The following is a 16,088-nucleotide window of genomic DNA, read 5'->3' as shown; positions in this document are numbered from 1 at the left end:
GGAGAAGTCTTTGATAAACCTTCTATATAATCCAGCATGTCCAAGAAAACTTCTTATACCCTTGACCGAAGTTGGTGGTGGAAACTTTTCAATCACTTCACTCTTCGCTTTGTCTACCTCGATACCCTTGTGAGAAATTTTGTGGCCCAATACAATGCCTTCAGTCACCATGAAGTGACATTTTTCCCAATTTAGGACCAACTCAGCCTTCTCGTATCTTTTGAGAACTCTTGCTAAATTGCCAAGGCATCGTTCAAAATCGTCTCCACAAACAGAAAAGTCATCCATGAAAATCTCCAAAAAAATCCTCAATCATGTCTGAAAATATGGCTTGCATACAGCGCTGAAATGTTGTCGGGGCATTACAGAGTCCAAAAGGCATCCTCCTAAAGCCAAAAATACCATAGGGACAAGTAAATGTAGTCTTTTCTTGGTCTTCTGGTGTGATGGCAATTTGATTATACCCCAAGTACCCATCCAAAAAGCAATAGAATGCTTTGTAGGCCAATCGATCCAACATTTGGTCGATGAAAGGTAGAGGAAAATGGTCCTTCTTTATAGCTTTATTGAGTTTCGATAGTCCATGCATATCCTCCATCCGATAACAGTGCGAGAGTTAGTAGCTCATTATCCTCATTAGTAACCACCGTCGTGCCTCTTTTCTTCGGAACACATTGGACATGGCTCATCCATGAGCTATTTGAGATAAGGTAAATTACTCCAGCATCAAGACACTATAGAATTTCTTTCATCACCACTTGCTTCATAATAGGGTTGAGTCTCCTTTGTGGTTATATTGAATTGCCATGGCAATCTTCGAGCAGAATCTTATGCATGAAGATCGTGGGACTAATTCCTTTTAAATCGGCCATAGTCCAACCAATTGCTCTCTTATATTGCACCAAAACACTTAACAAACTTTTCTCTTGCTTAGTAGTAAGGTTAGTAGAAATAATCACCGGTAAAGTTTCATCGCTACCTAAGTAAAAATATTTAAGATGCCCTGGCAAAGTCTTAAGCTCTAAAGTAGTTGTATGCAATAATGAAGGCTTACGAGGAATAAATTCATCATAATTCAGAGGTTCAAAATTCATATCTGACCTAGCTTGTAGTAAGCTAGATTGCTCCTCCAAAATTGGGAAGTTGTCATACTCCACTAAGCTTTCATCATCCTCCAATATTTTTTCTCTACTAGTTGAATAAAATTGTTCTGGAAAAGATGTTCAGTCTCTTCTTCAATCACTGAGTTCAATTCATAAATGTCTTGGCATTCTTCAGTGTCATCAACATACTTGAGAGTTCGAAACACATTGATGGTCACACATTGATCAGCCACTCTCATGGTGAGTTCACTTTTTTCACAGTCTATCAAGATACGTCCAGTGGCTAGGAAAGGTCTTCCCATAATAATAGGTGCCTTGGCATCAACTTCACAATCCAGAATTAAGAAGTCGACTGGAAACACAAACTTATTCACCCTTACTATGACATCTTCGATTCTCCCTTCAGGTTTAACATGGGATCTATCAGCAAGTTATAAAATAACCGAGGTGGGTCTTGCATCTCCTATGCCAAGCTTCAAGAATATAGATTTCGGCATTAAGTTGACACTTGAACCAAGATTACACAATGCCTTTCCAGCAAAATTAGGTCCTATCGAACAAGGAATAATGAAGCTACCCGGATCATTTCCCTTTGGTGGCAACTTACCCAATAAAGAACAAAATTATGTTGTCGTGGTAACAATCTCTACTTTCCTCTTCTTGGTATAGATTTCCTTCAGAAATTTAGCATACATCGACATCTTCTCAATAGCTTCCAAGAGAGGTACGTTGATATGGAGTTGATCAAGAATGCCCACGAACTTCTTGAACTGAACTTAATCATTATGCTTCTTCAATCTTTGTGGGAAGGGTGGTGGAGGTCTAACTTCCTTAACTGTAGGAATAGGATTTGCTTTTGCCTTGGCATCAGAATCTGGTGCCTTAGTAGAATCATTAGTAGAACCCTCCCCTTTGTCCTTATCAGAAATGATATCATCATGTAATTAAGTTTCTCCACTTTCAGTAGTGGTAGTAGAGTCATCATGTTGTGCCCCACTAGCCTTGATTTGTTGATTGATTTGTGTTCCACTCCTAAGAGTCAACACATTACAATGCTCTTTTTCATGCGCTTTTGTGACTTCAGTATCACTTGGCAAACGTCATTGCTGACGCTCTTGTAATGTCGTAGCAATTTGACCAACTTGACCTTCCAAAGCTCTCAGAGATGAGCTATGGCTTTGAAGTAAAGCACCTTGAGTTTGAAGTAAAGCTCTTTGATTCTTAATTGAAGTAGAATGGTCTTGCAGCATTGTCTTCATAGTAGATATGAACTCTTGAATGGTAGCTTCCAATGAACTCATGTTCGCTGAAGATGAAGCTCCTTTGTTGGCATTATGCCATGGCATAGCATTTTGGTAACTTTGAGGCTCATTGTGATTCTGCTGTCGAGTGGGTTGATTAGCATTGTGGGCTCCTTGATTTCCCCATGAGAAATTAGGATGTTGACGCCATCCAGCATTATAAGTGTTAGAGTAAGGATTGTTGTTGCCTCGATTGAAATTGCCTACAAAGTTGATGGACTCATGGTTGGTCAGACATTCGCTCCCATAATGATTGCCTTGGCATAAAAGACATGCCAAGCTAGTTGCTTTCACTTCCCTCACATCCGTAGAACGTTGTAATTTTTCAGTATATTAGTGATAGTTGAGAGTTGAACGGGCACCGAATCATCATTCGTATCTAACTTAAATGCTCCATGTTCTCTCCTCCTACTCCCAAGCCTTGAGGAAGGAAACTGATAATCATTATTAGCAATTCTATCCAAGATAGCAAATGCCTCAGTAGGTGATTTATCCAGCAATGTCCCATTTGCCGAGGCATCCAGCAACATCCTCGTGGGTGCATTGACTCCATTATAGAACATAACTACTTGAGTCCAATCGTGAAAACCATGATTTGAACACTTTCGAAGCAAACTCTTGTAACGATCCCAACACTCATACATGGATTCGTTGTCGCCCTGGCGAAAGGATGTTATGTCATTCCTTAGCTGAGTATTCATGTTCGATGGGTTTTACCTCAATAAGAAACTCTTGCAAAGATCGGTCCATGATTCCATCAAACCAGATGGTACACCACTTAACCAAGCCCTTGCTCGGTCACACAATAAATATGAAAACAACTTTAATTTCAGAAAATCCTCATGCACTCCTTTTTGGCGGAAAGAATCACAAACTTCCAGAAAATTTCGAATATGCTGCCTGGCATCTTCAGTTGGCATACCCCAAAATGCCCAATAGAATTCAACATGTTGAACATGACTGGTTTCAGCTCGAAATGTGCAGCTGGAATTTCGAATGCCACAATCCCATGATTCAGATCATCCAATTCGGATTTAAATGATCATGAATAACACGTGGCCTTCTAGCAGGTTCAACATTTTCTAATGCCGCGGCATACTGATTCCCGTCATCTTGACCAATACCTTGGTTTCCAATTTGATATATATTTCCTTGAGCACGTTGAGCACATCTCCTTTGTCTAAAGAGTCTTTTAATCTCATGTTCTATTGGTTCCAATGGCTCTTCAGAATTTCTTCTAGGCATACACTAAATAAACCTGGAAAATAATAAAACAAAAATATAAAGTAAACTATACACAAATAAAAGTACAAAAATAAAATGCTATGGAAAAACTAATTAACTTCTGGCTGCCAAACCCTGGAAACGGTGCCAAAAACTTGTTTGCTTTTTTGTGAGTACTATAAAATTATACGCAAATAATGTGCAAGTATACACAATCTCTCAATTAATAAAGAGATGAGTGAGTATCGTCTCCACAGGGATTGGGTGAAATTACAAAAGTCTAACCAAATCAAAGCACTACTCTATCTATGTATAGTTAGTATTGATATATACAATGTCACGATAATGGAAATGTGTATGCTGGTGGATATGAATTGATGGTCTGATGGTGTAGCAAATGGAAATACAGTGGCAAGAGCAGATGTTTAATATTAAAAATGATGAAATGTCAAGGCAATATAAAATGGTAAATAATAGAAAATAAATAGCAAATAAATGATAAGTAGATAATCCTCACACAACAAGCTTCAACTGTAATAAATGGTAGGGATTGATTTAAGGATGTTAAACTTATCTCTCAGGCAGATTTAACCTATCTAATCTTTACTTACTCGACAGGGTTTTTCGAAAGTGCTCCCTCTATCTATAGTCAAATGAACCTAAAAGAATAGGATGTCATGGCATCTGCTCTCACTCAACGATGCTGGCAGCCTACACTATTGATAAAAACACCCTTTTTAGTCATTGAAATCCTATCCTAGTCTCTCTCGAGTACTAAGGGATTAGGATATAGTGTTCCTAGGCCGGTTCAAAGCCCTTTGAAAACACTATAGCCCATTGCTTATGAGGATCTTGTCTTGTGTTTCTCTCGAATACTACAAGTATCTTTAGCTTAGGTTTCTCTCGAACACCTAACCTTCATATAAGAAATTGACACTCTCATGCCTCTTACAAACCTAGATGGTGAAGTATTTATAAGCAAAGCAAGCAAATAACCAAGATAAACATAAATCTACCATTACAATAAAGTTTAAACAACCATTAAACCAACCACCGCCAAATAAGTTAGTTCATGGTGGGGTTCGAAATATTCATAGAACAAGCCATAAAATATTCATTCCAACAACCCAAAAATAAATAGAAAAATAACAGCAAAAGAGAAGTGAGAAGAAGCCTTCGACGCGCGCCACCGGAGGTCTCCTCAACCACCACGAACCACCTTAGCTCGCTAGCTCCTCTCTGACGCCTAGCTCACCACTCCTTGAAGCTTTATCAATGGAGGAATACCCAAGGAAGAAGAAAGAAAAAAGGAAAATAAAAATGGGATTTTTTTCTGCTATGCCCGTATGCCTATGCGTGTGTGTCCCTCTCTCCCTTGTGAGGTGTCATATATAATAAAAAATATCTAGGGGTAATGATGAGGTTGTTGGGTGATGTTGGGTGCAAAATACCCCTCATACCCCTAGAATCACACCATATGCATGAACCTTATCCTCCAGGTGGCAGTGGTCCTCTGGCAGGCGGTTACAACCATCATTTCACGTGCAGAGCCAGCTGTCCTCGTAAAACTGTATCTTTTTATCGTTTTCTACGCCAGAAATACCAAGGCATTTCAATATGCTTCAGCAACGTGTGATGACATGGCATTACTTCCCAAAGAGACCCATTTTTCTTGTTATTTCCTGCACACCACAAACAACTGCACCTTTCTCTCATACAACACTCTTAAAAGATAAAATAGCACTACCACCACAAATGCAACTACATGATCCTAAAATGACTAAAATGAGCTTTTAAACAAACAATAACTTAAGTGAAAAAGGCCTTAAAAGTAGCCTTTTTAGGAAGTTAACAACTGGGAATTCAAGCAGTGGTTGAGCTTTTGTCATTATTAAGTAATGCTAGTATTCGGAATGATGCCAATGATCAATGTGTATGGACGGGGAATGGGGAGGGCGCTTATTCGGTCAAATCATGAGTCAAATTACTATCAGGAGGATCTGTAGTGGATTCGATTCGGTCGAGGTTGGTTTGGATCGGTTATGCTACCCCAAGAGTGGAGGCATTTATGTAGCAGGTTTTGCATCTGAAATTGGCAATTAAATCTGAACTTATCAAGCGTGGTGTAAGTGGGATAGATAACCTTTTACGCCCTCTCTGTGGTTTGCATCAAGAGATGGTTTCTCATCTATTTTTTCTTGTTGTATTGTGTGGGGCTTATGGGTGAGTTTTTTAAGGTTTTGGAATCTATCCTCGGTCCTTCCAGAGAATCCTAATGCCTTCTTATCTTCTTAGGGAAGCCTAGTTCCTAAGTCTATTATTTGGAATTTTATTCCTGGAGCTGTCTTGTAGTCAATATGGAAATGTCAAAAACCAATTGGTTTTCGAGAAAGGAAATCTTGATCTTAAACATTTGTTCTTTATTTTTAGATATAGAGTGGTTGCGTGGTTTTCGATGAAATTTCCTAATTTTCTAGTTCTCTTAGATTGCCTTGTTAGTGACCCAAAGTTGGCTAATTCAAGTAATTTTCCCATGAAGGTAAACTCCTCATCGGTCTCGTGGAGTCCCCCACTCCCGGGTTTCTTCAAAATTAATGTGGATAGGGGCAGTGATAAGTGATTGGAAAAGCAGTGGAATTCTTAGAAATGAAGAGAGCAGGCTGTTGGGTTCCTTCTCGACATTTATTTGTCAAGATCCGCCTATTTTAGCTGAGTTGAAGGCCATTCAACCTGGTTTAGCTATGTTTGTGGAGTCAGAGTGGTGTGGAATGGGTCGGATAATTATAGAGACTGGTTCTGCAATTACAATGAAGTGGATTAAGACTCTGGAGGTGTGCCCTGTCGTGTTTTCACATCTAGTTAAGGAAATTTTCAGTGTTGTAATAGAGCTTAGTTGTAACACCCCCAACCCGTACCCGACCTGGATTCGAGTCCGAGGTGTCACATTGACTTTTCAAAACATTTACTTGTATAAAATAGTGAGTAATTTAAAAAAAACTTTTGTAACATTTAACTTATTCAAAACATTTACAGAACTATTCAGAGCTTATACAATATATTCTTTTGATTACATGCCAACTAGAACTTTATATACAAAAATATATATATTATTCACCTCTCTTCTGATCTGTTATTCGGTAAGGAGAACTGACCTGTCTTGTTCCTCTTTACTTCTCTTTTCGCTTTCCAAACCTACGTGTGAAACAATCACACGCTAAGTCGATGACTTAGTGAGGCATATAAAACATATAATATTTCATATAACATAAAGCATACATGAACATATATCATCATTAAAAAACACATATATAACATCATATGGTTCATGTAACACATTTCAAACCACTTACTTTTGATAACCATTTATAAACCCATAGTATACATATCACATTCAGTATGTTTGTTTAATCTCTTTATTAGCCCATGTACACTGGTGAGAACTTAAGGTATGTGAGTACACTGAGGTTGTACACACATATGCTGTCACCATAGCTCATATAAATGTCCCGAAGGACCTATCCAGAGGTCATAAAGATCCTCGGTAACTGTCTATAGGTTCCGATGAACCTAGGTAAACTATCCATATGTTCCTTAGAACATAGGTATATTGTCCATATGTCTCAAAAGACATAGGTAATTATGCCCATATGTTCCGTAGAACATAGGTATATTGTCCATATGTCTCAAAAGACATAGGTAATTCTGTCCATATGTTCCGTAGAACATAGGTATACCCTCGACTCTTGGCATGCCAACTATACCCCTAGCTCTCATATCACATAACATGGGCATTATCATTTATAACATTTCATATCACTTGTTATTTCTCTTCTGTCACATACCACATGTATGTGTAACCATATATCTCACTTTTCATATCATTCATTTATCACATATATGCCACTTTGCTTATAACACTTCTCTGGTTTTCATATGACATGTAAATCATTGTCATCTCTTGTTCTCATATAATTTCATATAGTCACTTATCACTTATCACATAGTTTACATCCTATGATCATAGAATCATATCAATAACACATATACTCATGCACACATATAAATCATAACAAACACATACCTCTATGAATTCATGCAATTTACTATTGGAAATAGACTTATCACAAGTCTTATTTTCCTCATATAGTAGAGAATGTGCACTCACCTTAGCTTTGCTTTGATTCTATTCTAATCCTTCAATTGATTCAGAACGGGATCACGTTCTATATCTACATAATCATACATAGATCTATATTAGTATTATAACTAATATACTCTAATGGTTCACTCTTTAGATTAAGAAAAATGCCAATTTCATCTTTCAATGAAAGTATGCATCGATGCACTACTGATGCATCGGTGCATAAAATGCATTCGATGTTGTATTATCACTGGGATACATCGATGCATGCCTTATGCATCGATGCACTAATTGCATTCGATGTTTCTATTTTAAAAGAGTGCATCGATGCACTACCTGTGCATCGATACACCTTCAAACAAATTTCTGGGTTTTAACCTTGATGCATCGATGCACTATGAATGTGCATCGATGCACTCTGCCCAGAACCTCTTTTTGAACCCGAAAATCATCAACTCTTCACTCAAATGCTTCATATTTCATCCCCTTTCATATTCCTAACTTTCATATACATGTTTAAACTCATTTATAATTAATTATCTCGTCTTTAACCTTAATATCTCTCTTTATTAACTTCAAGAATCATCAGATTTTTAACATGTTTTAAATCTAATTCTAACACTCCATATCCCTTAATTAGATTGATGACAAGTCAAATTGCTTCTCAAAATTCACTTACTAACTCTTTTCCATAATTTCCTTAAGAAACTCATTTTCTTTAATCTTTCATAACTTCTTTATCTTTTGATTTTAGGACAACTTAAGCTTTCCATAAGCTTAAGTATTACCCAATGATCAAAACCCACTTTTAAAATTAACAAATAATCAGCTAACAAGGAATCTTACCTTTGCAAGCTTGGCTCTTTCTTTCTCTCGTACAAGAAGAAGAAGAAGATGAAGAGAATATCTCTTCATTCTTATCCCCTCTAACATATATATCCTTATCATATTTATTTTTAATTCATTTATTAGTTAAATGACCATTTTGTCCTCTACTTCATTTGATAATTACTAACAACTTTTAGGATTTATTTCCAGATAAATCATTGAACTAATCCATTCTTCTACTTTAATCACCAAATTCTGAAACTTTACCATTTAGTCACTAACCCATAGTTTGGGATGTTACAACTCTCCCCTCCTTATAAGAAAATTCGTCCTCGAATTTTCACTGCACATCTTAATAAGAACATATCTTCTAATGTTCTTATGTTGCTTCCCTGACTTATTCTTTCTTGTCATCATCAGAAACTTACTTTTCAATCCTTTAGTTTTCCAACTATCTTTTCGTTTATACATTCATCTTCTGTTGCTTATCATAAAACAATAACCGTATACCAATCCATTGTTGTCTTTTCTCTCATTCGATTATGCATTTTTCCTTTGACCTTTCTAAAATTCCATATAATGTCACTCATCACGTTGACAATAACATCCATCTCATCACTCTATATCATAAATCCATCTATTTCTTCATAACTCTCTAATTACCTTATAACCATACCAAACTTGTATTTCGTCACCATTTGACCAAAACACAACTTTAAATCTATTTCGTCACATGTATCATTTTCAGTCGGAATTAACTCAGCAGCAATTCTGCTTAGCTTATTAAACTTATAATCATACTCATACAAGGTGTAATTCCCTTGTTTCAAGCTCGTGTATTCCAGTTTCATCTGTCTTATAAACTGGTCATCAATGCACTTATTCTTAAACTCTTATACAATTCTAATCACATCATTTAATCTTTTAACGTTCTTATGGTGACAATTGTCCACCATACTCTAACTTACCAAAGTAGTAACAAAACTACTCAATTCAACATCTCCACTTTGAAGAAATGAAAACCTTCTATCATATCATTCAACCAAAGGTCTATAACAATAGAACCTTCCTCAAATCCACCCTTGAACTTGGGTGCTCGCAACTTTATCAACTAATCTTTTAATTTAGGCGCAAGTCCTAAACACAAATCATGTATCATTTTCAGTCGGAATTAACTCAGCAGCAATTCTGCTAGCTTATAAATTATAATCATACTCATACAAGGTGTAATTCCCTTGTTTCAAGCTCGTATTCCAGTTTCATCTGTCTTAAAACTGGTCATCAATGCACTTATTCTTGAAACTCTTATACAATTCTAATCACATCATTTAATCTTTAACGTTCTTATGGTGACAATTGTCCACCATACTCTAACTTACCAAAGTAGTAACAAAACTACTCAATTTAACATCTCCACTTTGAAGAAATGAAAACTTCTATCATATCATTCAACCAAAGGTCTATAACAATAGAACCTTCCTCAATCCACCCTTGAACTTGGGTGCTCGCAACTTTATCAACTAATTTGATACATTCATTCTATGAGTTAAAGAAGTATAAATTGAAAACACATCAGAACATTCTTCAACATGAAGAATAATTTTCCAAATTTTATACAGGCATTTCCTGAGGTGTTTGCTCTTCTCCCTGCCTGGCCAGGGCAGGTGAATGCTATTACCTTCAGGTTTATTACCTTTCACTTCTTTCGAAGCTCTTATTATCATACTTCTATTATCACATACTAATCTATTTTTTTTTTAGCAAGACAGCATACTCCTTACACATCATATCAGAATTTCACTTTGAGTGGCATGTACACTTTTTAAAACACTTCTGACTTCGATTTAAGCCTAGAATTGGCTAAACCGTAGCTCTGATACCATTAAATGTAACACCCCCAACCCGTGGATTCGAGTCCGAGGTGTCACATTGACTTTTTCAAAACATTTACTTGTATAAAATAGTGAGTAATTTAAAAAAAACTTTTGTAATTTAACTTATTCAAACATTGCAGAACTATTCAGAGCTTATACAATATATTCTTTTGATTACATGCCAACTAGAACTTTATATACAAAAATATATATATTATTCACCTCCCTTCTGATCTGTTATTCGGTAAGGAGAACTGACCTGTCTTGTTCCTCTTTACTTCTCTTTTCGCTTTCCAAACCTACGTGTGAAACAATCACACGCTAATCGATGACTTAGTGAGGCATATAAACATATATATTTCATATAACATAAAGCATACATGAACATATATCATCATTAAAAAACACATATAACATCATAGGTCATGTAACACATTTCAAACCACTTACTTTTGATAACCATTTATAAACCCATAGTATACATATCAATTCAGTATGTTTGTTTAATCTCTTTATTAGCCCATGTACACTGGTGAGAACTTAAGGTATGTGAGTACACTGAGGTTGTACACACATATGCTGTCATCACAGCTCATATAAATGTCCCGAAGGACCTATCCAGAGGTCATAAAGATCCTTGGTAACTGTCTATAGGTTCCGATGAACCTAGGTAAACTATCCATATGTTCCTTAGAACATAGGTATACTGTCCATATGTCTCAAAAGACATAGGTAATTCTGTCCATATGTTCCGTAGAACATAGGTATACTGTCCATATGTCTCAAAAGACATAGGTAATTCTGTCCATATGTTCCGTAGAACATAGGTATACCCTCGACTCTTGGCATGTCAACTATACCCCTAGCTCTCATATCACATAACATGGGCATTATCATTTATAACATTTCATATCACTTGTTATTTCTCTTCTGTCACATACCACATGTATGTGTAACCATATATCTCACTTTGCATATCATTCATTTATACATATATGCACTTTTCTTATAACACTTCTCTGGTTTTCATATGACATGTAAATTATTGTCATCTCTTATTCTCATATAATTTCATATAGTCACTTATCACTTATCACATAGTTTACATCTATGATCATAGAATCATATCAATAACACATATACTCATGCACACATATAAATCATAACAAACACATACCTCTATGAATTCATGTATTTTACTATTGGAAATAGACTTATCACAAGTCTTATTTTCCTCATATAGTAGAGAATGTGCACTCACCTTAGCTTTGCTTTGATTTGATTCTAATCGTTCAATTGATTCAGAACGGGATCACGTTCTAATCTACTAATCATACATAGATCTATATTAGTATTAAACTAATATACTCTAATGGTTCACTCTTTAGATTAAGAAAAATGCCAATTTCATCTTTCAATGAAAGTATGCATCGATGCACTACTGATGCATCGGTGCATAAAATGCATTCGATGTTGTATTATCACTGGGATGCATTGATGCATGCCTTATGCATCGATGCACTAATTGCATTCGATGTTTCTATTTTAAAAGAGTGCATCGATGCATACCTGTGCATCGATACACCTTCAAACAAATTTATGGGTTTTAACCTTGATGCATCGATGCACTATGAATGTGCATCGATGCACTCTGCCCAGAACCTCTTTTGAACCCGAAAATCAACTCTTCACTCAAATGCTTCATATTCATCCCCTTTCATATTCCTAACTTTCATATACATGTTTAAACTCATTTATAATCAATTATCTCGTCTTTAACCTTAATATCCTCTCCTCTTTATTACTTCAAGAATCATACCAGATTTTTAACATGTTTTAAATCTAATTCTAACACTCCATATCCCTTAATTAGATTGATGACAAGTCAAATTGCTTCTCAAAATTCACTTACTAACTCTTTTCCAGAATTTCCTTAAGAAACTCATTTTCTTTAATCTTTCATAACTTCTTTATCTTTTGATTTTAGGACAACTTAAGCTTTCCATAAGCTTAAGTATTACCTAATGATCAAAACCCACTCTTAAAATTAACAAATAATCAGCTAACAAGGAATCTTACCTTTGCAAGTTGGCTCTTTCTTTCTCTCGTACAAGAAGAAGAGAAGAAGATGAGAGAATATCTCTTCATCCTTATCCCCTCTAACGTATATATCCTTATCATATTTATTTTTAATTCATTTATTAGTTAAATGACCATTTTTCCTCTACTTCATTTGATAATTACTAACAACTTTTAGGATTTATTTCCAGATAAATCATTGACTAATCCATTCTTCTACTTTAATTACCAAATTCTGAAACTTTACCATTTAGTCACTAACCCATAGTTTGGGATGTTACAATAGTGTTATTAATAGGTTTGTAAAAAGGGTTATGAATTGGGAGGCTGATAGTTTGGCTAAGTCGGTATAGAGAAATTTTTTAGTAACTTTTTGTTTGGATGATGTTTTTGTATAGAAGATTGTGGTTAAGTTGGTGGGAGATGTTTGTAATATCCTGTTGTTGTATGAGGTGTACTTTTTTTTGGCAATAAAATTTTTGACACTCTTTTCCTCCTTCAAATGTCCACTGAGGTACTTATGTAATGTGGCGGTTATGAAGTATGAGTGTAATTTCTTTTAGGCAATAAAATTTGTGGAACTCTTATCCTCCTTACAATGTCCGCTGAGGTACTTATGTACCGCGACAGTTATGAAATATGAGGTGTAATTTCTCTTTGGCAATAAAATTACTGGCACTCTTTTCATCCTTCCAATGTCCGCTGAGGTACTTATGTACCGCGGAGATTATGAAGGGGTTTTTAATGAGGCCTCGTTTCTTATCAAAAAATGTATTGTACTTATGGCACGCAAACAGCCAACAGCGGCCAGAGCACCAGGATCATCAACTTCTGTAGTGTTCATGCACCTCCAGAATGCAGCTGCCTGGAAACAGATACATTATGATAGTTTCAGAATAGACAATTTGAAATTTGGCACTTTCAAAAATGATAAAACATGCATTACCGGATTCGGACATAATCCAAGAGCATAAGGAGACATCTCCTCCCCAAACTTGTCCACTATAGTCTTCCGAGTAAAGACAAGATCCTCATTCTCAACTTCATTCATAAGTTTGAAAATCTCTAGAGGAAAATAAATTACAAAACAATTGACTAAGCTGAATAACAAAAAAATTAACTATGTACTGTGTGGCAGCTGACTAGAATCAATGTACATGAAACCAAAGTTGAGAAAATAGCACAAAACAGTGTTCCGAAGAGCCAAGTAAATTTTGAGACAACCGACAATAACTAGGGATACTAATAAAAAAATAATCAAGCTCCAAATACCACTTACCGTCAAGTAGTTGAAGAAGAATAGGACGAATCTCATTTAAATCTGCATATGAAACAATTTATTGTCTGTTAAGCACTCAACAATCAGATAAATAACTAACAATGAAACTACAAAGCAAAATAGAGAGAGAAGTACAAGTTGTATACCTGTGGATGCTTCTATAAACAATCTTAATGCAAAAACTGAATCAACACGAAATGGAGGCTCTGGATCATGCAATCTAGAAACAACGCTATGCAGTGCTTGGCGGAAATTATTCTGGTTAGAGAAGTTTACATAGGCATACTGGCCTGCTACCGATGCAGCCTAATATCTATTTCAAAAAAGTACAAAACTGAGAAAGTTCTCACACATACAAACATCTTTTGGAGACCTTGATTAAGTTGCCTTCATGATTGAATAGTGGAACACAAACCTTGGCTCTAAGATGACCAGCAGGACTCCAGAACTCAGGAAAAACTTGTTGCATCAGCATATGTTCCAATTCAGATTTGTAGGGCTCAGTTTGTTTCAGTTTATCACAAAGTGCTCCAATGGCTAGAAGAGCAACATCTTTCTGTCGATAGGGCTCATATTCTACTGGTGCTGCATCGTATCTGGAACAAGGAGTACAATGAATATACCAAAACAAAACAAAAATTAGAATATCAAAGAAAACCAATTTTCCCAGCAGTTCGAAAATGTAAAAAGATACCTTTTGAAAATTTCCACAATGAATTGAATAAATTTTTGAATATTCTCTTTTCCACGTTTTATGACTAGCTCACTGACAAAGTCCGTGGAAGCAGTTCTAGGACTATATAAATCTTCAATTATGTCTGCATTACAAAACATAATGTATAAATCACTGTGACCAGTACAGGGTTTTGTAACACACACACACACAAGGTTTGGTACCTTACCATAACCCTTCCTTACATATTCATGTGGATCTTCCTCCCAAAGCTTTTGATCATTGTCATTGAAGTACATGAGAAGGAAAACTATTTCAAAAAAGAAGATATCAAGCTGTGGTTGCAACAACGTATACATGCTATTTTTTGAAATGCTGCACTGGTGGGTGTCGAATCTAACAAATAATAATACTTGCTTTGAAATATAAATTGTAGTAGTGATAAGCAAGGTCGAATCCATAGGGATTGGGTAGACTTATTTTAATGAAAATTAAAGTAAATAAAAAGGGTTTTGAAATTGAGAAAAATAAAAAGGAAAAAAAATTATAATCAACTAAGAATTTAGAGAAATCAATATCAAGAATATATCCAACTAAAGGAATAGTTTCAGAGAATTGATCATGATGCAATGATAAAATCTTCTACTTTTCACTAAATTGGTTATGGTTATTGAGAAGCTCTAACAATCTGTCTCTCCTTTAGTTTCTTGATAATTAAGAGAAGCTCTTTGATTATTTCCCTTGTTAATGAACAACCCAAGACAAGCTCTTAAGATTTAATCCACCAACAATATTAACCACTAGAGGGACCACCAATTCTAACCAACAATACACAAGCTCGATTCATTTAGCCTAGGTTATATACCTTCATAACATAATCATAATCAACTGTTACTTTACCACTAATATTAGAACGTTTAAACAATTACGGATTTAAAGTTCTAAATGACAATTTATCAACCTGATAATTGAACAACGGGCCCTTTGCATAATCAATCAAGATAATAATTCTTAATAAAAACAAAAGATATAAAAATAGCAAAGAAATAAAAGAACAATGAAAATTATTTAGATCTCACAATCCTTGAAGAACCTAAACTTCAATTATCCTCCAGTTGGAACAAAAGTATTTAGCCACTCATAATTGAAAGGATACCAAAAGAAAAACTTAAAGAAAACTTGATGTAAAACCTGATGAAAAACTTCATGTAAAACTGATGCCCTAGCTCCCCTTTTATAAGGATTTTCCTACTCTAGATAAGGAAGTTTCCCTTAAAGAAAATCCCACAAAAATAGGAGTTTTAAATGCCCCATCCTTTTCTAAAGATAATAATAAATCAAAAGTGTTACAACTGTCATTAAACTCTTTTTCCCTTGTAAATTTGTAACCCTAATTTAGGGTTGTACTGACTGGTAAGGCACTCCCACGCCTTAACTGAAGACTTCTTCTGCGATATCTCAGGATGAATAAGTCGTGCCCACGCTTTATGCGAAAACCTCTTCATGGTCTTATCAACTTCTTGAATTCTGATTTTTCCTCCTTGATTTGGGGATTTTGTGAAGATCATGCTAATTATTAGATTTTG

The 16,088-nt window shown here is 35.5% G+C and overlaps 1 long non-coding RNA gene across 2 annotated transcripts; it reads right to left on the bottom strand.

Moving 5' to 3' along the window:
* Window positions 1-13,394: 13,394 nt before the first annotated feature.
* On the bottom strand, window positions 13,395-14,289 carry LOC120197056. 2 transcript variants are annotated; one of them, XR_005523242.1, is made up of 4 exons: window positions 14,245-14,289; window positions 13,830-13,871; window positions 13,497-13,615; window positions 13,395-13,415 (listed from the first exon to the last, which is right to left on the bottom strand). It is a non-coding gene; the product is annotated as an uncharacterized LOC120197056 (long non-coding RNA). The 2 variants fall into 2 exon arrangements; XR_005523241.1 differs by lacking the exon at window positions 14,245-14,289 and adding an exon at window positions 13,976-14,026.
* Window positions 14,290-16,088: the final 1,799 nt, after the last annotated feature.

The sequence above is a fragment of the Hibiscus syriacus genome, unplaced genomic scaffold (genome assembly GCF_006381635.1).
Source record: "Hibiscus syriacus cultivar Baekdansim isolate YM2019G1 unplaced genomic scaffold, ASM638163v2 tig00004777_pilon, whole genome shotgun sequence".
Taxonomy (NCBI): domain Eukaryota; kingdom Viridiplantae; phylum Streptophyta; class Magnoliopsida; order Malvales; family Malvaceae; genus Hibiscus; species Hibiscus syriacus.
The sequence above is the reverse complement of the archived record's forward strand: the minus strand, read 5'-3'. Positions and strand labels throughout refer to the sequence as shown.